At 42.0% G+C, this 27113-nt stretch overlaps 1 pseudogene; it reads right to left on the bottom strand.

Annotated features, from left to right (window-relative positions):
* Positions 1–9222: 9222 nt before the first annotated feature.
* The window catches only part of LOC111535816, a 20416-nt pseudogene continuing 2525 nt past the window's right edge, over positions 9223–27113 (bottom strand).

The following is a 27113-nucleotide window of genomic DNA, read 5'->3' as shown; positions in this document are numbered from 1 at the left end:
TTTTTTTTTTTTTTTTTTTTTTTTTTTTTTTTTTTGAGACGGAGTCTTGCTCTGTCGCCCGAGCTGGAGTGCAGTGGCCAGATCTCAGCTCACTGCAAGCTCCGCCTCCCGGGTTTACGCCATTCTCCTGCCTCAGCCTCCGGAGTAGCTGGGACTACAGGCGCCCGCCACCTCGCCCGGCTAGTTTTTTGTATTTTTAGTAGAGACGGGGTTTCACCGTGTTAGCCAGGATGGTCTCGATCTCCTGACCTTGTGATCCGCCCGTCTCGGCCTCCCAAAGTGCTGGGATTACAGGCTTGAGCCACCGCGCCCGGCCTTATAATTTACATTTAGTTCTTTTTTATTACATTGTAATTTTTTACTTCTTTTATTTTTTCATTTATTTCAAGAGAATTTGAAATTTCTGATAAAAGCATCTTTGTGATACCTGTTTTAAAATCATTGCAGATCATTTCAATTCCTGTGTCATGTCAGTTTTGGCATCTGGTGAGTGTCTTTTTTATTTGTCTTGTGATTTTAAGTTTTGGCCTCCTATTTTCCTGGTATAATGGGTAATTTTATATTTTATCTGTATATTTTGGATTAGTCAATTGATTTGTATTAACTTGCAAAGGCAACTCAATGCAACTTAATGAAGAAAGGATTGTCTTTTCAATAAAGATCACTGAAACTACTGGACATCTGTAGGCAAACAGATAAATAAAAGTCCTCTCATAATTTACACTTCATAACTAATTAACTCAAAGTATATTATACATCTAAAAGTAACACTGGAAAGTACAAAACTTCTAAAAGAAAATACGAGAGAAAAATCTTTTGGCCTTGCATTAAGCAAACATTCCTTAGAAATTACACCAAAAGAATGACCCATAAGAAAAAATGATAAATTAGACTTTATCAAACTTTCCAAAAGAAAAACAGTATATTTCCTCTCTGTGAAATACATGGTTAATAGAATAAGAAGATAAGCCATAGACTTCAGTGAAATCATTGAAAATCACACATCTGTCAAAAAAGCCTTTTATGCAGCATGCGTAAATAACTCTTGAAATCCAGTTATAAGGAAACAAACTCCATTTGAAAGCAGGCAAAAGTCTTGAACAGTTAACCAAAAATTATACAGGTAGCAAAGAGGCACATAAATATGCTCAATATATTAGTCATCAGTAAAGTGCAAATTAAAACGATGATGAGATACTACTAAACACATATTAAAACTCAAAATTGAAACTTAAATTTTGTAACTAAATTTTTAAAAAATTAACATTAAAAGAACTGACAACATGTGGTGCTCTTGAGAATGTGGCATAACTGGCATGATTGTTGGTTATACAAAATGGTATAACAACCTTGGAAAAACAGTTTTAGTTTCATATAAGATTAAACATCCACTTACAATATAATATAGCAATTGCACTCTTATATTATTGCCCAGAGAACTAAAAACTATGTAAGTACAAAAAAATAAAACTGTATAAAAGTGTTTATAGCAGCTGTATTCCTAATTGCCAAAAACTGGAAGCAACAGAATGTCTATCAGCTGTTGAATGAATAAACAAACTATGGAACATTTATACAATGTATAATGCTACTCAGTAATAAACATGAATTGATACATGCAACATGATGAGTATCAGAAGAAAAAGGTAAGACTCAAAAAGCTACATACTATTTGATGGCATATTATATGCCTTAGTTTATTCCTGCTGTTATAACAAAATATCTGAAACCAGGTAATTTATATAGAACTTAAAATTATTTCTCATAATTCTAAAGGCTAGAAGTTCAAATGAAGGTGCTGGCAGGTTTGGTCTCTGGTGAGAGCTTGATCTCTGCTTACAAGATGGTACTATGCTGCATTCTTCAGAGGGGAATAACACTGTGTCCTCCTATGACAAAAGGAACAGAAAGGGAATAAAAAGGCTTAGCTAGTTCCTTCCAGTGCTTTTATATGGCACTAATTATAACCATGACAGCAGAGTCCTTATCGTCAAATAACCTCCTAAGGCCTCACCTCTTAATACTGTTACACTGGGGATCAAGAATCAGCATTAATTTTGGAGAGGATACAAACATCCAAACTATAGCATTCTGCTCCTGGCCCACCCCAAATTCATGTCCCTCTCACGTGTAAAATACATTCATTGTATCTTAATAGCCCAAAACATCTTAATTCTTTCCAGTATCATCTTTAAAGTCTAAGTCGAGAGTCTCACCTAGATCAAATATGGGTGAGATTCAAGGTATCATTCGTCCTGAGGAAAATTACCCCTCCAGCTGTGAAATCAAACAAGTTGTGTGTTCTGAAATACTGTGGTGGGATCAGCATAGGATAGACATTTCCATTCCAAAAGGGAGAAATAGGCAAGAAGAAAAATGTCCCAAGTAAGTCCAAAACACAACAAGGCACATAACATTAAATCCTGGGGCTTGAGAATAACCTTTTCTGACCCTATAGCCTGCATTTCAGATACACTGGAGTAGGGTTTGGGCCTCTAAGGCTCCAGACAACCCTGACCCCATGACTTTGCTGTGGATAACCCACAAAGCAGCTCTCAAGGTTTGAAGTCAGCTACTTGCAACTCTCCTAGGTTGATGTTTCATGCTGGAGGCTCTTTATTTCTGGGGTCTTGGAGGCAGCCTTACCCTCACAGCACTGCTTGGAATTGCCCTAGTGGGGGATCTCTTCGTTAACCTCAATTCCACAGCTCTTCTGGGCATTATTCTAAGTGGAGACTCTCTGCAATGGTCCCACCCACATGGTAGACAAGGCATTGCCCTAATGGAGGTTCTCTGGGGTGGCCTCACCCCTGTGGCACTTCTCTGCCTGGGCCCTGAGGTTTTCTCCTAAGAATCCCTTGAAATCGCCTGGCGAGGTGGCTCAAACCTGTAATCCCAGCACTTTGGGAGGCCGAGACGGGCGGATCACGAGGTCAGGAGATCGAGACCTTCCTGGCTAACACGGTGAAACCTCGTCTCTACTAAAAAAAATACAAAAAACTAGCTGGGCAAGGTGGCGGGCGCCTGTAGTCCCAGCAACTCGGAAGGCTGAGGCAGGAGAATGGCGTAAACCCGGGAGGCGGAGCTTGCAGTGAGCTGAGATCCGGCCACTGCGCTCCAGCCTGGGCGACAGAGCGAGACTCCGTCTCAAAAAAAAAAAAAAAAGAAAGAAAAAAAAAGAATCCCTTGAAATCTAGGTGAAGATAGCCATGCCTCCACAGCTCTTGCACACTGCATGCCTGCAAAGATGATGCTACGTAGACATTGCCAAGATTTACTACTTGTACCTTTTGAAGGGGTGGCCAGAGCCACACCTGAGTCCTCTTGAACCATATTTGGTGTAGCCAAGGAGTGCTGTGCCCAAATGCAAGGAGCAGAAACTTGAGATGGCACTGGGCAATGAGCCCCATGGTCCCACAAGTCATTTGGGTCCTTTCTTTGAACCTGTTATATCCTCAAGGCCTTGGCACTCTGGGCCTGTGATGGGCCCGGTAGCCTTGAAGATCTCTAAAATGTTGTCAGTGTCATTCTTTCATACTTGATAAATAGCATCTGACTTCCTTATGTCCACACTAACCTCCTTGTCAAATATCTGCTTGGCCACACCCTTAGTTTTCTCTCCTGAGTATGCATTTTATTCTTTAAATGGCTAGCCTGAAAATTTTATAAAATCTTTAAGTTCTACTTCCCCTTTGATTATACATTTATTTTTATTTATCCATTCATTTATTTTGTTTATTTGTTTGTTTTGAGATAAAGTCTCGCTCTGTCGTCTAGGCTGGAGTGCAGTGGCACGATCTCGGCTCACTGAAACCTCCACCTCGCTGGTTCAAGTGATTCTCCTGCCTCAGCTTCCCTGAGTAGCTGGGACTACAGGCGCATGCCACCACACTCAGTTAATTTTTGTATTTTTAGTAGAGACAGGGTTTCACCATATTGGCCAGGCTGGTTTTAAACTCCTGACCTCGGGTGATCCACCCACCTTGGCCTCCCAAATTGCCAGGATTACAGGCATGAGCCACCTTGCCTGCCCTTATTCATTCATTTATTAAGACAGGGTCTTACTCTGTCACCCAGGGTGGAATTCAGTGGCATGATTATAGCTTGCTGCAGCTTTGAACTCCTAGACTAAAATGATCCTTCTGCCTAATCCTCATGCATGGCTAGGACTATAGGCACATACCACCATGACAATCTAATTTAAAAAAATTGTAGTGATGTGGTCTCACCATGGTGTCCAGGCTGGTCTTGAACTTCTGGCCTCAAGTGTTCCTCCTGGCTTGGCCTCAAAAAACACTGGGATTACAAGCATAAGACGTCTTGCTCAGCCAATTTCATTTTTAATTTCTCTTTTCTCACATTCTACTATAAGCAGTCAAAAGAAGCCATGCCACACTTAAAACAATTTGCTTGGAGATTTCTTCCACCAAATATCCTAGTTTATCACTCTTAAATTCTGCTTTCCACAAAGTGCTAAGATATGGAAATAATTCAGACAAGTTCTTTGCCACTTTGTCATAAAGGTGGTCTTTCTCCAATAAAATTTTCAATATTTTCCAATAAGATATTCCTATTTTCTGTCTTTAAGACCTTTACTTTCCATATTTCTGCCAACATTCTTATCACAACCACTTAGATAATCTCTAAGAAGATTCAGGCTCTGTCTACAGCTATCCTGTTTTGAGCCTTCAACAGAATCACCCTTAATCCTCCATTCACAGCAATCTGGGCTTTTTCTAGCATTACCTTTAGATTCTTCCAGCCTCTATCCATTAACCAGTTCTAAAGCCACTTCCACATATTCAGTATTTGTTACAGAAATACGTGGGTCATTAGTACTCATTTCTGGCTCAGTCAGTTCAGGCTGCAATAATAAAATACCACAGACCGAGTAATTTATTAATAATAGAAATGTACTTCTTACAAATCTGGAGACTGGATGTCCAAGATCAAGGCACCAGCAGATTCAGTGCCTGGTGAAGGCTACTCTCTATGTCCAGATGACATCTCATTGTTGAATCCCCCAGAGGTGATGAATGTCGTGTACTCACATAGCAGAAGGGGAATAAAAGGTCTACTTAGTTGCCCGCAGCCTTTTCATAAGGCACTAATCCAACCCATGAAAGCAGAGCCATCATGGCCTAATCACTTCCTACAGGCATCATTTCTTAATACTGTTGCACTGGAGATTATGTTTCAACATAGAATTTGGTGGGGACACAAACATTCAAATGATAGAAATGCCGTTATGGACAAGGAAAAATTTTAAGTGGATGCCAGTAAATGAGGGTTCAGGAAAGGTTGGACTATAAGGATACAGCACAATGAACTTTTGGGGGATGATGGAATTATTTCATATTTTGATTGTGGTTGTGATTACACCTGTTTGCATTTTCAACACTCATAGAATTATACACGAAGAAGTATGTTTACCATATGTAAAGAGAAAAAAATGAATAAATGAACTACCAAGAAATATTTATCATTTATTTAATAAGAAATATTGCAATTTAAATAAAAACACCAAAAACATATCAAGGAACTTTAGTGGTGATCTTTATTTGTATCCGAAATCCAATAAAATGGAAAAAAATTATTTCTCTCATTTATGAGCTAATTGGAAATTTGAACACAGGATGTTGAGAATGTAATTAGTATGTTGGGTATGATTGTGGTATTGTGATTTTGTTAAAATAATACCATTGGGAGCTTTATTTTTTAGTGTATTGAATACTTACAAATGAAATATGATGTGTAGAATTTTCTTCAAAATAAATATAAGAAAAAGAAAAGTGAATGGGTGTACTGATAAAAAGTAAATATTGATTATGTTGTTTTTGCTGAGTGATTCTTGAACTTGATAATGAATACACTGTGATTTATCACACAATTCTGTCTATTTTTTTAAATGTGAGATGATTTGGATATTTGTCTCCTAAATTTCTCACGTTGAAATGTAATCTCCAATGTTAGAAGTGGGGCCTGATGGGAGGTGTTAGGGTCACGGGGACAGATTCCTTATGAATGTGTGGGTGCTGTTCTCACAAAAATGAGCGCATTCTTGCTGTGAGTTCATGTGAGATAGGACTGTTTATAAAAGTGTGTGGCACCTCCTACATCTCTCTCTTGCTCCCACTCTCACTATGTGACATGCTGTTTCTACTTTACTTCCCACCATAAGTAAAGGTTCCCTGAGGCCTCACCCAAAGCCAAAAGGATGCTGGCATCATACTTCCTGTACAGCTCTGTGCAACCATGAGCCAATTAAATATCTTTTCTTTATAAATTACCCAGTCTCAGGAATTCCTTTAGAGCAAAACAAACACATTAACACAAAAAATTGTTATCAGGAGTGGGGTTTTACTATAAAGATACCTGAAAATGTGGAAACGACTTTGGAACTGGGTAATGGGCAGAGGTTGGAAGAGTTTAGAGGGTTCAGAAGAAGACAGGAAAATGAAGTAAAGTTTGGAATTTCTTAGAGATTGGTTAAATGGTTGTGACCAAAATGCTCTTAGAGATATGAACAGTAAAGTACAGGCTAAAGAGGTATCAGATGGAAATGAGAAAGTTGTTGGAAACTAGAGTAAAAGTAACCCTTGTTACATGCTAGCAAAGAACTCAGATGCATTGTGTTCATGCCCTAGGGAACTGTGGAATTTTGAACTTAAGATTGTCAACCTAGGGTACCTAGTGCGAGAAATTTCTTTCTTTTCTTATCTTTTCTTTTCTTCCTTCTTTCCTTCTTTCCTTCCTTTCTTTTTCATCATCACATCCTAGATTTATTACAACTGACCTGCAGGCAACAGGACAGAACTATTACACAAACACTTCGATTCCATGTATATATTTTAAATAGAGGAGGAATTCAAATAAGAATACAGGATAAAATATTCCAAAGCTCCAAGAAGCAGTTATGTTACTGAGCTCCATTTTTTACAGACAAATAAGGCAATATCCCTGCACATTAGCTTTTTGATAATTTTTATACATTTTTCTCTGGTACAAGAGAAAAATAACCAGAGCTCACAATGTACAGTTCTTACACTATTTTCACAGTTTGTGAACACTATACACCCTTTTGTTTTAATAAAGATACATTGTAATAAACTCCTTGCCCTTAAGTTTATAGTATATAATAATCTATGATTAATATATGAAAATTGCCTTTTTATGTGGTCATCTACACAATAGAACAGCCAGATTCACTCCTGGACAGTCAGAATTGTTTTTTCTCCATTTGCATAATGGCAAAGTGAGTCTATGCTGAGACAGATGGGAAGTTGACAGCAGAGAAACAGATTCCTCTTGAGTCCCCGGGAGAAATGGAGGATGACAGCTTCCTTTGGTCAAAGGGAGACATAAAGCAATGTCTCCTTTCAGAACAGTGGGAAGTCTAAAGTTTAGGATGCCGTGGGGGAGAAGATAGGGAAATAAGGCAAGAAGACCAAAGAGATAATCACTTTTGAATTCTGCAGTTTACAGGGATGTGATTTTAAACAGCACCCTTCTCCCTTCATTGTTTGATAGTATTTATGACTGTCACTCTGAGAGGAGACACAGCAATACCTGCCATGATTTGGTTCTGTAATGGCATCACCTGCATCTCAGACCATGGCTGCTTTATATTCCAGTGTGCTTGAACCATTCACAGTGCTGCTTCACTGTCATACAAAGCCTTAAGGTTCAGTGCCAGGGAGGCCCAAGCAAAACCTAATGAGAACCTGGCTAATGGATAAGTTAAGAAGAACACAATACTTACATGGCCTCTTGTAACGGTGCTGAGGGTTTTGTTTTGCTTTTTGTATTTTTTCCAGTAGAATTCCAATGCCAAGAAATGGTGGTGTACTACAAGAGGTTCTAGCAGGTGATGAACACAAGGGTTGCCATTTCAGATCCTCATCTGGTCCAATGTGTCTCTAGAAAAGATGCCTCTTTATCACCTACCACATTGGCTGGGCCCCACTATTCTTAGTCTTTTAAACACTAGCGCATATGAGAGATTTGGGGCTAAAAATCCTTGGTAAGGAACATCCCTGGTAATTATAAAGGTTTTTTGATATAAAAAAGGCAAAATATTGGATTAAGCAGAAGTCACATAGCAACAATAGACCACAGGGGAAGGGAAAGAGATTCAGAAACTGAAGACCTAGACCAGTGATGGCAAGAAGCAAACAACTGAGATTTGGCCTTTTGCTGCCTACTAGAAATCTTTATCTAATCAATCAAGGCACATTGCTACTAGCTACTTCTCCCTGTTACTGAGTTATGATGGCTAAATATCAGGTTTAGGACCAACTTATCTACAAGTTGTTCCAGATAAAATAGTAGAATTAAAAACATCTGTAAACTTTGCCTTCTGTACTGTTTTCTTCTTTCAGTCCTGGTGGTTTGTGGCAGGTGGAACATCAAGTTGGCAGCACACTGAACTCTGAGAATGAAAAATTCTTAGGATCAGCACCTTCTTTGACAAGTGGCAGACTCCTGAGTCTTCCCAATGCAAAGTAGGACTGGTAAAGGAGAAAATAACACATCCTGTCCCGTCTCAATATTTCAATGTTCACCTCCTTGAACGCAACATGGTTTTTGGTAAAGATAAATTCATTCTAATTTAACATGATATTTCAAACAGGAAATTTGGCTGAGCACATTGATCCCCAAACATCAACTGTAACTGTAAAGCAACGAAATATCACATAAGTAAAGCTATTGCACTTGGTGAAGAAAGTAAATTCCTCCTTTGTCTCCCAGCTCCAGAAGGCAATGTGTCTCATTGGCTGTGCAAGCTCTTCTCACTCAAGCATGAGTCTCTATGTTCAGATATAGTACCTCCATCACTGTGTCCTTCCAGGATTTGGAAGTCTGATAAAACACCATTCCAGTAGCTGCATCTCCAGATTTGGAGTCTAAAACTGAGTTTAAGATGTGATCTAATCACAGTCAACAACTTGACGGTACTGACTTCTACATTTCATAAATATGTTCATCACAAAAAAGCAGGATGAGGTCTCTCTGACCAGCACTAACACTGTGTGATCAGTCAGGTATTACAAGGCTGCATGTTCTAGGTGACAGGAATATACAGACATGATGGAAATGAACACCAATGTTATTGCACATGGTGTCTGGGCGAGCAATAAAAACACTGTGATATGGGATGAAAATTCTTTACCTTTTGCTTCCTCTCAGCCCTTTTTTCTAGAGTCTGATGTAGCAGCAATATCAATCAACATACACGGGAAAGCTGGGAGTAGCTGACATTCGATCCAGGATTTAACAAACATAGCATGCGACCTCAACAATACGTTCTTCATACATCAAAATAAAAAGATGTTTCAGAAGCTCTTTATACTTTGACCTTTTGGATTCATCCTTCATAAGGCACAAGTTGACAAACTTGATAAAACTGGGGAGAATTCCCTTTCCTCAGAATTACTCAGCTGCAGAGGATCTCCTTTCATGACTTGTGTTAGTTGATCAAATACACTATTCCACTTTGGATAAGGAAATCGGCCCGTGGCCAACTCATACAATGTGATCTCAAACTCCAGACATCACAGCGGACATCATATGCTTGTCGCGATGCACTTGGGTCTATTCTTTCAGGTGCCATGTATGGCCTACAGCTAGCATCTTTTGTCTACGCAATAGAGTCCACAACCCATCCACTGATGCTGAAGTCATATAGTCTAATATTTTCACTTCTGTCCAGAAGAATATTGGAAGGTTTGATATCTCTGTGAATAATTTTCAAGTTCTCTTTTAAGTGGTTTAGTGCTTTCACAGTTGCTAAAGTGATTTTGCCTAAAATTTCTTCTGTAATAACATCATCTAATACACTATATACATATTTGTAAAACTTATCAAATGAGGTAGACATGACTTCCATACAGATCAAGCAGTCACCCTCTCTGAAGAGTGCACCATCAAACTGAATAATGTAAGGGCAATCACTACTCCAAATTACTTCGTCCAAATCCATAAGAAGTTGTTTTTGTTCTTTTTCATCCACTGTTGACCAAATTTTTTAACTGCCATTATTTGTCCACTTGGTTTGTGGACCATTTTGTTGACAGAACCATAAGCTCCTCGTCCAATTTCTCCAAGGTTTTTCAAGTGCTCTGCAGTGAAATCCCAATGTTGTTCAGCAGAGACCTTCAGTTTTCCTGATAACTCAAAGCTGTGTGATCTCGGTCTCTCTACGTGTGGGTTTTGAATTCCTGTAGGATTGGGATTCAGAGTAAACTTTGCTGTAGATTTGAAAGGTGGAGTTGCAAAATTTAACTTCAGTGCTTTGCATTTACCCTGCATGCTGCTGACAGCTGGGTGACCTGGCGCCAGGGATCCTACAGGGCTGGGGTGCTGCTGCAGCTGTCGCCCTGGTGCAAGAAATTTCTAAGCAGGAAAGCATTCAAGATGTAGCCTGGTTGCTTATAACAGCATGTTATCAGATATAGGAGCAAATAAATGACTTGAAGTTAGTGCTTATATTTAAAAGGAAAGCAGAGCATAAGTTCAGAAAATGTGCATATTAGCCCTGCAGTAAAGAAAGAATCCAAGCAGGCTTTAGAGCAATCACTTGCTAGAGAGATTAGCATTACTAAAAGGGAGCCAAGTGCTAATATCCAAGACAATGAGTAAAAAAAAAAAAATGCAGGGCAAAAAAGACTAGGAGGCATTTCAGAAGTCTTTGGGACAGCCCAGAGGTCTACCAGGAAATAATGGTTTCAGGGGCCAAGTCCTGGGTTCTGCTATCTCACTCAGCCTCAGGACACTGCCCTTCATATCCTGGCTGCTCTGGCTCCAGCCTTGACTCAAAAGGGTCCAGGACACTGCTTCAGAGGGCACAAGCTGTAAATCAGCAGCTTCCATGTGGTGTTAAGCCTGTGGGCAGAAAGAATGCAAAAGTAAAGGAGCCTCGGCAACTTCCACCTAAAATTTCAAAGGTTGTATGAGAAAGCATGGATGCCCAGGCAAAAACTTGCCACAGAAATGGAGCTGCAACAGAGTGCCTCTACTAGGGCAGTGCTGAGGGGAAATGTGGCATTGCAGTTCCCACACAGACTGCCCACCAGGTCACTGCCTACCTAATGGAGCTGTGAGAGGGGGCTGCCATCCTCTAGACCCAACAACAACAGAGGTAAGCACAGCTTGCACCCTCAGCCTGAGAAAGTCATAAGCACTGGGACTCCAACCCATCAGGGCAGCCATGTCAGCTTCATTCAGCAATTCCATAGAAGCAGAGCTACCCATGGCTTTGGAAGTCCACTCCTCACACCAGTGTGCCCTGGATGCAGGACATCGAGTCAAATGAGATTATTTTGGAGCTTTAAGATTCAATGAATATCCTGTTGGGTTTAAGACTTGTGTGGGGCCTATTAGCCCTTTCTTTTGACTGAATTCTCTCTCACTTTTGGAATGGGGACGTTTACCCAATGCCAGTACCACCATTATATCGTGGGAGTAAATAACTTGATTTTGATTCTACAGGTTCATAGATGGAAGGAACTCGACTTGAGTCTGAGATGAGGCTTTGCAATTTGGACTTGAGAACTTTTGTGTTGGGGCTGAAACAAGTTAAGACTTTGGGGGACAACTGAGAAGGGATTATTGTCAGGCCTCTGAGCCCAAGCTAAGCCATCATATCCCCTATGACCTGCAGGTATATATCCAGATGGCCTAAAGTAATTGAAGAATAACAGAAGAAGTGAAAATGGCCTGTTCCTACCTTAACTGATGACATTACCTTGTGAAATTCCTTCTCCTGGCTCATCCTGGCTCAAAACCTCCCCTACTGAGCACCTTGTCACCCCCACCCCGCCCACCAGAGAACAACCCCCTTTGACTGTAATCATCCTTTACCTACCCAAAACTTATAAAATGGCCCCATCTCTACCTATCTCCCTTGGCTGACTCTCTTTTCGGATTCAGCCCACCTGCACCCAGGTGAAATAAACAGCCTTGTTGCTCACACAAAGCCTGTTTGGTAGTCTCTTCACATGATGCGAGTGAAATTTGGTGCCATGACTCAGGTCGGGGGGGACCTCCCTTGGGAGATCAATCCCCTGTCCTCCTGCTCTTTGCTCTGTGATAAAGATCCACCTACGACCTCAGGTCCTCAGACCAACCAGCTCAAGGAACATCTTACCAATTTTAAATCGGGTAAGCAGCCTCTTTTCACTCTCTTCTCCAACGTCTCTCACTATCCCTCAACTGCTTTCTCTTTTCAATCTTGGCACCACACTTCAATCTCTCCCTTCTCTTAATTTCAGTTCCTTTCCTTTTCTGGTAGAGACAAGAGACGCATTTAATCCATGAACCCAAAACTCCAGCACCAGTCATGGACTCAAGAAGACAGTCTTCCCTTGGTGTTTAATCATGCGGGGATGTCTGCTTGATTATTCACCCATGTTTCAGAGGTGTCTGACCACACAGGGATGCCTAGCTTGGTCCTTCACCCTTAGTGGCAAGCACTGCTTTTCTGGGGGGCAAGCACTCCACCACCCCTTCTCTCTGTGTCTCTACCCTCTTTTCTCTCCACTTTCCAAGGGGCAAGCACCCCCACCCCTTCTCTCCATGTCTCTATCCTCTCTTTTCTCTGGACTTGCCTCCTTCATTATAGGCAACATTTCACCCTCCATTCCTCCTTCTCCCTTAGCCTGTGTTCTCAAGAACTTAAAACCTCTTCAACTCACGCCTGACCTAAAACCTAAATGCCTTATTTTCTTCTGCAATGCTGCTTAACCACAATACAAACTCAATAATGGCTCTACATGGCCAGAAAATGGCACTTTTGATTTCTCCATCCCACAAGACCTAAATAATTCTTGTCATAAAATGGGCAAACGGTCTGAGGTGCCTGACATCCAGGCATTCTTTTACACATTGGTCCCTGGCTAGTCTCTGTTCCCAATGCAACTCATCACAAATCTTCCTTCTTTCCCTCCCACCTGTCCCCTCAGTCCCAACCCCAAGCATCGCTGACTCTTTCCAATCTTCCTTTTCTATGAACCCATCTGACCTCTCCCCTCCTCCCCAGGCTGCTCCTCGCCAGGCTGAGCTAGGTCCCAATTCTTCCTCAGCCTCTGCTCCCCCACCCTATAATCCTTTTATCACCTCCCCTCCTCACACCTGTTCCAGCTTACAGTTTCATTCCGTGACTAGCCGTCCCCTACCTGCCCAGAAATTTCCTCTTTAAAAGGTGGCTGGAGCTAAAGGCATAGTCAAGGTTAATGCTCCTTTTTCTTTATCCGACCTCTCCCAAATCAGTTAGCGTTTAGGCTCTTTTTCACCAAATATGAAAAACCCAGCCCAGTTCATGGCCCATTTGGCAGCAACCCTTAGACTCTTTACAGCCCTAGACCCTGAAGGGTCAGAAGGCCATCTTATTTAAATATGCATTTTATCACCCAGTCAGCTCCTGACATTAGAATAGAGCTCCAAAAATTAAATTCCAGCCCTCAAACCCCACAACAGGACTTAATTAACCTTGCCTTCAAGGTGTACAATAATAGAGGCAGCCAAGTAGCAATGTTTTTCTGAGTTGCAATTCCTTGCCTCCACTGTGAGACAAACCCCAGCCACATCTCCAGCACACAAGAACTCCAAATGCCTGAACCGCAGCTGCCAGGGGTTCCTCCAGGACCTCCTCCCCCAGGAGCTTGCTATAAGTGCTAGAAATCTGGCCACTGGGCCAAGGAATGCCCGCAGCCTGGGATTCCTCCTAAGCCATGTCCCATCTGTGTGGGATCCCACTGAAAATCGGACTGTTCAACTCATCTGGCAGCCACTCCCAGAGCCCCTGGAACTCTGGCGCAAGGCTCTCTGACTGACTCCTTCCCAGATCTTCTCACCTTAGCAGCTGAAGACTGAAGACCTCAGAAGCCACTTAGACCATCGCAGACACTGAGCTTCGGGTAACTGTCACAGTGGAGGGTAAGTCTGTCCCCTTCTTAATCAATACGGAGGCTACCCACTCCACGTTATCTTCGTTCCAAGGGCCTGTTTCCCTTGCCTCCATAACTGTTGTGGATATTGACGGCCAGGCTTCTAAACCTCTTAAAACTCCCCAATTCTGGTGCCAACTTGGACCATATTCTTTTATGCACTCCTTTTTAGTTATCCCCACCTACCCAGTTTCCTTATTAGGCCAAAACATTTTAACTAAATTATCTTCTTCCCTGACTGTTCCTCAGCTACAGCCACACCTCATTGCCGCCCTTTCTCCCAGTTCAGAGCCTCCTTCGCATCCTCCCCTTGTATCTCTCTACCTTAACCCACAAATATGGTACACCTCTACTCCCTCCCTGGCAACCAATCACATGCCCATTACTGTCCCATTAAAACCTAATCACCTTTACCCCACTTGATGCCAGTAACCCACCCAAAGCATGCTTTAAAAGGATTAAAGCCCGTTATCACTCTCCTGTTACAGCATGGTCTTTTAAAGCCTATAAACTCTCCTTACAATTCCCTCATTTCACCTGTCCTAAAACCAGACAAGTCTTACAAGTTAGTTCAGGATCTGTGTTTTATCAACCAAATTGTTTTGCCTATCCACCCCATAATGCCAAACCCATATACTCTCCTATCCTCAATACCTCGCTCCACAATCCGTTATTCTGTTCTGGATCTCAAACATGCTTTCTTTACTATTCCTTTGTACCATTCATCCTAGCCTCTCTTCGCTTTCACTTAGACTGACCCTGACACTCATCAGGCTCAGCAAATTACCTGAGCTGTACTGCCTCAAGGTTTCACAGACAGCTCCCATTACTTCAGTCAAGCCCAAATTTCTTCCTCATCCATTACCTATCTTGACATAATTCTTCATAAAAACACACATGCTCTCCCTGCTGATCATGTCCAACTAATCTCCCAAACCCCAATCCCTTCTACAAAACAACTCCTTTCCTTCCTAGGCATGGTTAATGCAGTCAGAATTCTTACACAAGAGCTGGGACCAAGCCCTGTATAGCCCTTCTGTCCAAACAACTTGACCTTACTGTGTTAGCCTAGCCCTCATGTCTGCATGCAGCAGCTGCCACTGCCTTAATACTTTAGAGGCCCTCAAAATCACAAATTATGTTCAAGTCACTCTCTATAGTTCTCATAACTTCCAAAATCTATTTTCTTCCTCCCACCTTATGCATGTACTTTCTGCTCCCCGGCTCTTTCAGCTATACTCACTCTTTATTGAGTCTCCCACAATTACCATTGTTCCTGGCCCAGACTTCAATTTGGCCTCCCACATTATTCCTGATACCACACCTGACCCCCATGACTGTATCTCTCTGATCCACCTGACATTCACTCAATTTCCCCATATTCCTTCTTTCCTTTTCCTCACCCTGAACACACTTGGTTTATTGATGGAAATTCCACCAGGCCTAATTGCCACTCACCAGCAAAAGTAGGCTAGGCTACAGTATCTTCCACACCTATCATTGAGGCTACCGCTCTGCCCCCCTCCACTACCTCTCAACAAGTCAAACTCATTGCCTTAACTCAAGCACTCACTCTTGCAAAGGGACTACACTTCAGTATTTATACTGACTCTAAATATGCCTTCCATATCTTGCACCACCATGCTGTTATATGGGCTGAAAGAGGTGTCCTTACTACACAAGGGTCCTCCATCATTAATGTCTCTTTAATAAAAATGCTTCTCAAAGCCCCTTTACTTCCAAAGGAAGCTGGAGTCATTCACTGCAAAGGCCATCAAAAGACATCAGATCCCATCACTCAGGAGAATGCTTATGCTGATAAGGTAGCTAAAAAAGCAGCTAGCATTCCAACTTCTATCCCTCACGGCAGTTTTTCTCCTCCTCATCTGGCCACTCCCACCCACTCCCCCACTGAGACTTCCACCTTTCAATCTCTTCCCACACAAGGCAAATGGTTCTTGGACCAAGGAAAATATTTACTTCAAGCCTCACAGGCCCATTCTATTCTGTTGTCATTTCATAACCTCTTCCATGCAGGTTACAAGCCACTAGCCTGCCTCTTAGAACCTCTCACTTCCTTTCTGTTTGGACGAACGGAGGCAAGATGGTGCACTTCCGGGTTCTTCTTCACCACCAACTCTTCCCGCGCGCGCGAAAAGGCAGCCGGCGCCCGGGAGGGTGCAGACCAACTGGGCATGCGCCAGGTGACGTCAATCTGAAGAGACCAAGATTTACCTGGTCGCACCTGCGGAACGCCCCTGACACGCCCATGCCCCACCTATTGCCCTCCCACTCCTAGAAAAGCCGCTCTCCGCCATTGAGCCACGCTGCCTTCTCACAGCCCTGGCGGCCTTCTTGCAGCCCCATTCCTGTCGGGATGTCGGGACTGTGGGAAGTCTGTCCGAGAGCCCCACCGCGGGGGGACTCTGCCGGCCTCCTTTGCTGGAGGCTGACAGACTTCTCCCGCACACCTTAGGTTACCAAAATAAACGTGCAGTTTTGCGCCTGACCTTTGCCTACTTGCTGGTTCTTTTGTGCTCGCTCGGCTGGTCTTAGAAAAACAAGACACTTTCCATCATGGAAATCCATCCTCAAGGAAATCACTTCTCAGTGTTCCATCTGCCATTCTACTACTCCTCAGGAATTTCTTAGGCCCCCTCCCTTCCCTACACATAAAGCTTGGGTATTTGCCCCCTCTCAGGACTGGCAAATTGACTTTCTCACATGCCTGAGTCAGGAAACTAAAATACCTCTACACTTTCACTGGATGTGTAGAGGCCTTTCCCACAGGGTCTGAGAAGGCCACTGTGGTCATTTCTTCCCTTCTGTTAGACATAATTCCTTGGTTTGGCCTTCCCACCTGTATACAGTCTGATAACAGATCGGCCTTTATTAGTCAAATCACCCAAGCAGTTTCTCAGGCTCTTGGTATTCAGTGAACTAATGGTCTTTTAAAAACACACCTCACCAAGCTCAGTTACCAACTTAAAAAGGACTGGACAACACTTTTACCACTTTCCCTTCTCAGAATTTAGGCCTGTCCTTGGAATGCTACAGGGTACAGCCCATTTGAGCTCCTGTATGGACGCACCTTTTTATTAGGCCCCAGTCTCATTCCAGACACCAGACCAACTTGGACTGTGCCCCCAAAACTTGTCATCCCTACTATCTTCTGTCTAGTCATACTCCTATTCACCATTCTCAGCTACTCATAAATGCCCTGCTCTTGTTTACACTGCCAGTTTACACTGTTTCTCCAAGCCATCACAGCTGATATCTCCTAGTGCTATCCCCAAACTGCCACTCTCAACTCTTAAAGTAAATAAATAATCTTTGCTGGCAGGGCTATGCTGAACCTCCTTAGGCACTCTCTAATTGGATGTCCTGGGTCCTCCCAATTCTTAGTCCTTTAATACCTGTTTTTCTCCTTCTCTTATTCCGTTTAGTTTTCCAATTCATACAAAACCATATCCAGGCCATCACCAACAATTCTATATGACAAATGTTTCTTCTAACAACGTCACAATATCATCCCTTACCACAAAATCTTCCTTCAGCTTAATCTCTCCCACTTTAGGTTCCCATGCCACCCCTAATCCTGCTCAAAGCAGCCCTGAGAAACATTGCCCATTATCTCTCCATACCACCCCCAAAAATGTTTTCCACCCCAACACTTTACCACTATTTCATTTTATTTTTCTTAATATAAGAAGACAGGAATGTCAGGCCTCTGAGCCCAAGCTAAGCCATCATATCCCCTGTGACCTGCATGTATATATCTAGATGGCCTGAAGTAACTGAAGAATCACAAAAGAAGTGAAAATGGCCTGTTCCTACCAGCCTGGCCAACACGGTGAAACTTCATCTCTACTAAAAATACAAAAAGTAGCTAGACATGGTGGTACAAGCCTGTAATCCCAGCTACTTGGAGGCTGAGGCAGGAGAATCACTAGAACCCAGGAGGCAGAGGTTGCAGTGAGCTGAGTTAACACCACTGCACTCCAGCCTGGATGACAGAGTGAAACTTCACCTCAGAAAATAAATAAATAAATAAATAAATAAATAAATAAATGTATTGGTGAAGATGTGGGGAAAAAGGAACCCTAGTATACTGTTTACAGGAGTATAAATTGGTACTGTCATTATGGAAAACAATATAGAGATTCCTCAAAAACTTAAAAAGAGAACTACCATACTATCCATCAATTCCATTTCTGGATATATATACAAGGGAAATAAAATCAGGATCTTGAAGTGATATCAGCACCCCCCAGGTCCATTGCAACATTATTCATAATAGCCAAAATATAGAGACAATCTAAGTGTTTGTCAAATAAATGGATGTCTAAAGTAGACACACACACAAACACACACACACACGAAATATTATCTAGCCTTAAAAAGAAGAAAATTCTGTCATTTGTGACAATGTAGATAAACTAGAAGGATATTAGGTGAAGTGAAATAAGCCAGACACTGAAAGACAAATATTACATGATCTCCCTTATATGCGGATTTTTAAAAACTTGAGTTGGCTAGGTGTGGTGACTCATACCTGTAATCCCAGAGCGTTGGGAGGCTGAGATAGAAGGATCGCTTGAGGATAAAAGTAGGACATCAGCCTAGACAACATAGCAAGACCTAGTCTCCATTAAAAAAAAAAATAGCTGGGCATGGTGGCACACACCTGCAGTCTGAGCTACTTGGGAGGGTGAGGCAGGAGGATTGCTAGAGTCAGGAGTTAAAGGTTGCACTGAGTTATGATCATGCCACTGCACTCCCCATCTCTGAAATTTAAAAAAATATATAAATAAACAAACAAGCTGAACTCATATAAGTAGAGATTAGAACATTGTTTGCCAGGAAATGCAATGTAAAAAAAAAAAAAAATCAAGAGCTGTAAGTAAAAGGGTACCAAAGTTTAGTCATGTGGGATAAATAAGCTCTAGGGATTTAATGTACAACAGGGTGACTACAATACTATATAATAACTATAAAATACTTTATTATAGATTTGTAATTTGCTAAAAGAGTTGATCTTAAGTATTCATAGCACAAAAAATAAGTATGTGATGTATACTTTACATACTCAAGTATACTTCAATAAAGACAGAAAAATTAAGCAGTAAAAATCCAATAAATCTACACATATATTACTATCATTAATAAGAGATTTAGTAAATTTGCTGAATAAAATTTATTATACATAAAATAAAATAATCATAATTAATGTACTAAAGACTGTAATGGAAAGGATAGAGGACATGCAAAATCAGATAGGTAATTCTAACAGGGAGATCAAAAATATAATAAAGAATCAAATGAAAATGCAAGAAGGCAAAAATACAATAACAAAAATAAAGAAGACTTTGCTGGATAACAGGAGACTTGAAACAGTTAATGGAAATAATCAGGTAACTTGAGAATAGGGAAACAGAAATGACAAAAACTGACACAGACATGGAAAGACTAGACTGTAAGAAACAGAACACTACATCCAAAAGCTGTTGGATAATATTGAATGGGCATAACATGTGTAATTGTAATCCCCCCCCCCCAAAAAAAGAAAAGAAAACATGACAGAAAAAACATTTGAAAAAATAATGACAAAATAAAAACTGTGTCAGACACAAAATCACAGATTCAAGAAGCACAGAGAATAAGCAGGGCAAATGTCAAGCAAACAAGCAAAAAAAATCCACCAAAACATTTCAAATTCAAACTAGTGAAATTCAAACAAAAGAAAATTATGAAGGCAGACAGACAAGAAATGACATTACCTACAGAATATGAGAATTACAGCGGAATTCTTATCAGAAATCCTACAGGCAAAGAGAAAGTAGAGATGAGGGGCCAAGATGACCAAATAGGAACAGCTCTGCTCTGCAGTTCCCAGTAAGACCAACACAGAAAGCGGGTGATTTCTGCATTTCCACCTGAGGTACCAAGTTCATCTCATTGGGACTGGTTAAGCAATGGTTCCAACCCACAGTGGGTGAGCAGAAGCAGGGTAAGGTGTAGCTTCACCCCAAAAGTGCAAGAAGCTGGGAGACCACCCTCCCCCAGGCAAGGAAAGCCATGAGGAACTGTGCTACCCAGCTGGGTTAATATGCTTTTCCAATAGATTTTGCAATCTGCAGATCAGGAGATTCCCTCATGTACCTACACTACCAGGGTCCTGGGTTTCAAGCACAAAACTGGGCAGCTGTTTGGGCAGACACCAAAATAGCTGCAGGAGTACTTTTTGGTACCCCAGTGGCACCTGGAACTCCAGCAAGATGGAACCGTTCACTCCCCTGTAAAGGGGACTGAAGCCATGGATTCAAGTGGTCTCACTCAGCAGGTCTCACTACCATGGAGTCCAGCAAGCTAAGAAACACTGGCTTGAAATTTTCACTGCCAGCATAGCAGTCTGAAGTCAACCTGGGAAGATCAGATTTGGTGAGGGAAGGTGCATCTGCCATTACTGAGGATTGAGTAGGTGGTTTTCCCCTGACAGTACTAAGGAGGCTGGGAGGTGTGGACTGGGCAAATTCATCAGAGTGTGGCAAAGCGACTGTGGCCAGTCTGCATCTCTAGATTCCTCCTGATGGGAAAGGGCATCTCTGAAAGGAAGGTAACAGCCCCAGTCAGGAGCTTACAGATAAACTCTCATCTCCCTGGGACAGAGTACCTGGGTAAAGGGGTGACAGTGGGTGCAGTTCAGTGGATTTATTCATTCCTGCCTGCTGGATCTGAAGAGAGCAGCTGATTCTGACAAGAAGGATTCTTCCAGGACATTGCACAAGCTCTGCTAAGGGATAGACTACCTCCTCAAGTGGGTTCCTTAGTCTTATGCCTCCTGACTGGGGACACCTCCAGACAGGGGTCAAGAGACACCTCATACAGGCGAGCTCTGGCTGGCATCAGGCTGGTGCTCCTCTGAGATGAAGCTTCCAGAGGAAGGAGCAGGCAGCAATGTTTGCCATTCTACAGCCTCCACTGGTAATACCCAGGTGGACAGGGTCTGGAGTGAACCTCCAGCAAACTACTCCAGACCTACAGAAGAGGGGCCTGACTGTTAGAAGAAAACTTAACAAACAGAAAGCAAAAACATCAACAGGAACATAAAGGACCCCCACAGAAAAACCCCATCCAAAGTTCATTAGCCTCAAAGATCAAAGGTAGATAAATCCACAAAGATGAGGAAAAACCAGGACAAAAACACTGAAAATTCTGAAAACCATGCCTCTTCTCCTCCAAATGATAGCAACTGCTCTCCACCAAGGGCAAAATACTTGACAAAGAATGAGATTGATGAATTGACAGGAGTAGGCTTCAGAAGGTGGGTAATAACAAACTCCTTTGAGCTAAAGGAGCATGTTCTAACCCAACGCAAGGAAGCTAAGAAGCTTGATAAAGGTTACAGGAACTACTAACTAAAATAAACAGTTTAGAGAGGAACATAAATGACCTGATGGAGCTAAAAAAACACAGCACAAGAACTTTGTGAAGTATACACGAGTATCAATAGCCAAATTGATCAGGCAGAAGAAAATATATCAGAGATTGAACATCAACTTACTGAAATGAGGCATGAATACAAGATTAGAGAAAAAAGAATGAAAAGGAACAAACAAAATCTCCAAGAAATATGGAACTATGTGAAAAGACCAAACCTACATTTGATTGGTGTACCTGAAAGTGATGCTGAAAATGGAACCAAGTTGGAAAACACTTTTCAGGATATTATCCAGAAGAACTTCCCCAACCTAGCAATACAGGCCAAAATTTGAATTCAGGAAATAGAGAGAACACCACTAATATACTCCTAGAGGATTGCTGGCAAGATGGCCAAATAGGAACAGCTCTGGTCTGCAGCTCCCAGTGAGAACAATGCAGAAGGTGGGTGATTTCTGCATTTCCAACTGAGGTACCCATTTTATTTCATTGGGACTGGTTGGACAGCGAGTGAAGCCCACAGAGGGCAAATTGAAGCAGCATGTGGCATCACCTTACCCAGGAAGTGGGAGAGGTAGGGAAATTATCTCCCCAATCCAACGGAAGCCATGAGGGACTGTGCCTGAGGAACAGTGCACTCCAGCCCAGATACTGCACTTTTCCCACGATCTTCACAACCCACACACCAGGAGATTCCCTCCAGAGCCTATGCCACCAGGGCCCTGGGTTCAAGCAAAAAACTGGGTGACCATTTGGGCAGACATTGAGCTACTGGCAAGAGTTTTTTTGTTGTTGTTTGCTTGTATTTTTTTTTCATACCCCAATGGTGCCTGAAATGCCAGTGAGACGTAACTGTTCACTCCTCCAGAAAGGGGGCTGAAGCCAGAAAGCCAAGTGGTCTGGCTTGGCAGGTCCCACCCCCATGGAGCCCAGCAAGCTAAGATAAACTGGCTTGAAATACTTGCTGCCAGCACAGCAGTCTAAGTTTGACCTGGGACACTCAAGCTTGGTGGGGAAGGGGTGTCTGCCATTGCTGAGGCTTGAGTAGGCGGTTTTACCCTCACAATGTAAACAAAGCCGAATTTTGAAATAGGTGGAGCCCACCAAAGCTCAGCAAGGCAGCTGTGGCCAGACTGCCTTTCTAGATTCCTCCTCTCTGGGCAGGGCATCTCTGAAAAAAAGGCAGCAGCCCCAGTCAGGGACTTATAGAAAAAACTTCCATCTCTTTGGGACAGAGCACCTGGTGGAAGGGGTAGCTGTGGATGCAGCTTCAGCAGGCTGAAATGTCGCTGACTGATGGCTCTGAAGAGAGCAGCAGATCTCCCAGCACAGCGTTCAAGTTCTGCTAAGGGTCAGACTGCCTCCTCAAATGGGACCCTGACCCCTCTGTTTCCCCACTGGGAGACAAGTCTCTCAGTAGGGACTGAGAGAACTTCATACAAGAGAGTTCTGGCTGGCATCTGGCATGTGGCCCTCTGAGACAAAGGTTCTAGAGGAAACACAGGCAAGGATCTTTGTTGTTCTGCAGTTTCTGCTGGTGTTACCGAGGCAAACAGGGTCTAGAGGGGACCTCCAGCAAACTCCAGCAGACCTGCAGCAGAGGGGCCTATTAGAAGGAAAACTAACAAACAGAAAGGAATAGCACATCCACTCAGAGTCCCAATCTGAAGGTCACCAACATCCAAGATCAAAGGTAGATAAACCCATGAAGATGAAGAAAAATCAGTGCAAAATGACTGAAAATTCCCAAAACCAGAACTCCTCTTCTCCAAAGTCACAACTCCTCAGCAGCAAGGGAACAAAACTGGATGGAGAATGAGTTTGACAAACTCATAGAAGTAGGCTTCAGAAGGTGGGTAATAACAAACTCCTCTGAATGAAATGAGCATGATCTAATGCAATGCAAGGAAGATAAGAACATTGAAAAAATAATTAGACAAATTGCTAACTAGAAAAACCAGTTCAGAGAAGAATATAAATGACCTGATGGAGCTGAAAAACACAGCACGAGATCTTCGTGAAGCATACACAGGTATCAATAGTCAAATCGATCAAGTGGAAGAAAGGATAGTAGAGACTGAAGATCAAATTAATGAAATGAAGGGATAAGACAATATTAGAGAAAAAAGAATGAAAAGGAACAAAAAAAGCCTCCAAGAAATATGGGACTATGTGAAAAGACCAAATCTACATTTGATTGGTGTACCTGAAGGTGATGGGGAGAATAGATCTCAGTTGCAAAACACTCATCAGGATATTATTCAAGAGAAGTTCTCCAACCTAGCAAGACAGGACAACATTGAAATTTAGGAAACACAGACGAAACCACAAAGATACTCCTCGAGAAGAGCAACCCCAAGACACATAATTGTCAGATTCACCAAGGTTGAAATGAAGAAAAAAATGTTAAGGGCAGCCAGAGAGAAAGGCCAGGTTACCCACAAAAGGAAGCCCATCAGACCAACAGCAGATCTCTCTGCAGAAACCCTTTGAGCCGGAAGAGAGTGAAGGCCAAATTTCAACTTTCTTAAAGAAAAGAATTTTCAACCCAGAATTTCATATCCAGCCAAACCAAGTTTCAAAAACGAAGGAGAAATAAAATATTTTATAGACAAGCAAATGCTGAGAGATTTTGTCATCACCAGGTCTACCTTACAAGAGCTCCTGAAGGAAGCACTAAACATGGAGAAGAACAACCAGTGCTGCAATAAACATATGTGTGCAGCACTATTCACAATAGCAAAGACTTGGAATCAATCCAAATGTCCATCAGTGACAGACTGGATTAAGAAAATGTGGCACATATACACCATGGAACACTATGCAGCCATAAAAAAGGATGAGTTTGTGTCCTTTGTAGGGACATGGATGCAGCTGGAAACCATCATTCTTAGCAAACTATCACAAGAACAGAAAACCAGACACCGCATGTTCTCACTCATAGGAGGGAACTGAACAATGAGATCACTTAGACACGGGAAGGGGAACATCACACACCGGGGCCTATCACAGGGAGGGGGGAGGGGGGAGGGGGGAGGGATTGCACTGGGAGTTATACCTGCTGTAAATGACGAGTTGATGGGTGCTGACGAGTTGAGGGTGCAGCACACCAACAGGGCACAAGTATACATATGTAACAAACCTGCACGTTATGCACATGTACCCTAGAACGTAAAGTATAATAATTTAAAAAAAAAGAACAACCAGTACCAGTCACTGCAAAAATATGTAAAATTCTAAAGGCCACTGACACTATGAAGAAACTGCATCAATTAATGGGCAAAATATCAAGTTAGCATCCTAATGACAAAATCAAATTCACACATAACAACATTAACCTTAAATGTAAATGGGAGTGGTGCCCAAGATGGCAGAACAGGAACAGTTCCAGCCTGCAGCTCCCAGTGTGAGCAACACAGAAGATGGGTGATTTCTGTATTTTCAACTGAGCCTCCACTGCTGATACCCAGGCAAACAGGGTCTGGAGTGGACCTCAAGCAAACTCCAACAGACCTGCAGCTGAGGGTACTGACTGTTAGAAGGAAAACTAACAAACAGAAAGGACATCCACAACAAAACCCATCAGTACATCACCATCATCAAAGACCAAAGGCAGATAAAACCACAAAGATGGGGAAAAAGCAGTGCAGAAAAGCTGGGAATTCAAAAAATCAGAGCACATCTCCCCCTCCAAAGGAACGCAGCTCATCGCCAGCAACAGAACAAAGCTGGATGGAGAATGACTTTGACGAGTTGAGAGAAGAAGGCTTCAGTCGATCAAACTTCTCAGAGCTAAAGGAGGAACTACATAACCAGTGCAAAGAAACTAAAAACCTTGAAAAAAAATGGGTGAATGGATAACTAGAATAATCAACACAGAAGAGACCTTAAAATAACTGATAGAGATGAAAACCATGACACAAGACCTACATGGCAAATGCACAAGCTTCAGTAACTGATTGGATCAACTAGAAGAAAGATTATCAGTGATTGAAGATCAAATGAATGAAATGAAGTGAGAAGAGAAGTTTAGAGAAAAAAGAGCAAAAAGAAATGAACAAAGCCTCCAAGAAATATGGGATTATGTGAAAAGACCAAATCTACATCTGATTGGTGTGCCTGAAAGTGACGGGGAAAATGGAACCAAGTTGGAAAACACTCTGCAGAATATCATCCAGGAGAACTTCTGTAACCTAGTAAGGCAGGCCAACATTCAACTTCAGGAAACACAGAGAACGCCACAAAGATACTCCTCGAGAAGAGCAACTCCAAGACACATAATTGTCAGACTCACCAAAGTTGAAATCAAGGAAAAAATGTTAAGGGCAGTCAGAGAGAAAGGTTGAGTTACTCACAAAAGGAAGCCCATTAGACTAACAGCAGATCTCTCAGCAGAAACTCTACAAGCCAGAAGAGAGTGGGGGCCAATATTCAACATTCTTAAGGAAAAGAATTTTAAACCCAGAATTTGATATCCAGCCAAACTAAGTTTCATAAGTGAAGGAGAAATAAAATCCTTTACAGACAAGCAAATGCTGAGAGATGTTGTCACCACCAGGTCTGCCCTAGAAGAGATCCTGAAGGAAGCACTAAACATGGAAAGGAACAACTGGTACCAGCCATTGCAAAAAAATGCCAAAATGTGAAAACCACCAATGCTAAGAAGAAAATGCATCAACTAATGAGCGAAATAACCAGCTAATATCATAATGACAGGATCAAGTTCACACATAACAATATTAACCTTAAATGTAAATGGACTAAATGGTCCAATTAAAAGACACAGACTGGCAAATTGGATAAAGAGTCAAGACCCATCCGTTTGCAGTATTCAGGAGACCCATCTCACATGCAGAGACACACATAGGCTCAAAATAAAGGGATGGAGGAAGATCTACCAAGCAAATGGAGAACAAAAAAAGGCAGGGGTTGCAATCCTAGTCTCTGATAAAATAGACTTCAAACCATCAAAGATCAAAAGAGACAAAGAAGGCCATTACATAATGGTAAAGGGATCAATTCATCAGGAAGAGCTAACTATCCTAAATATATATGCACCCAATACAGGAGCACCCAGATTCATAAAGCAAGTCCTTAGAGACTTACAAAGAGACTTAGACTCCCATACAATAATAACAGGAGACTTTATCACCCCACTGTCAACATTAGACATATCAATGAGACAGAAAGTTAACAAGGATATCCAGGAATTGAACTCAACTCTGAACCAAGCATACCTAAGAGACATCTACAGAATTCTACACCCCAAATCAACACAATATACATTCTTCTCAGCACCACATCGCACTTATTCCAAAATTGACAACATAGTTGAAAGTAAAGCACTCCTCAGCAAATGTAAAATAACAGAAATTATAACAAACTGTCTCTCAGACCACAGTACAATGAAACTAGATATCAGGACTAAGAAACTCAATCAAAACCACTCAACTACATGGAGAGTGAACAACCTGCTCCTGAATGACTACTGGGTACATAATAAAATGAAGGCAGAAATAAAGATGCTCTTTGAAAACAATGAGAACAAAGATACAACATACCAGAATCTTTGGGACACATTTAAAGCAGTGTGTAGGGGGAAATTTATAGCACTAAATGCCCACAAGAGAAAGCAGAAAAGATCTAAAATTGACACCTTAACATCACATTTAAAAGAACTAGAGAAGCAAGAGCAAACACATTCAAAAGCTAGCAGAAGGCAAGAAA

This window comes from Piliocolobus tephrosceles, chromosome 12 (assembly GCF_002776525.5).
Source record: "Piliocolobus tephrosceles isolate RC106 chromosome 12, ASM277652v3, whole genome shotgun sequence".
In the NCBI taxonomy this organism is placed as follows: Eukaryota; Metazoa; Chordata; class Mammalia; order Primates; family Cercopithecidae; genus Piliocolobus; species Piliocolobus tephrosceles.
This window is presented reverse-complemented; position numbering and strand designations above follow the sequence as displayed.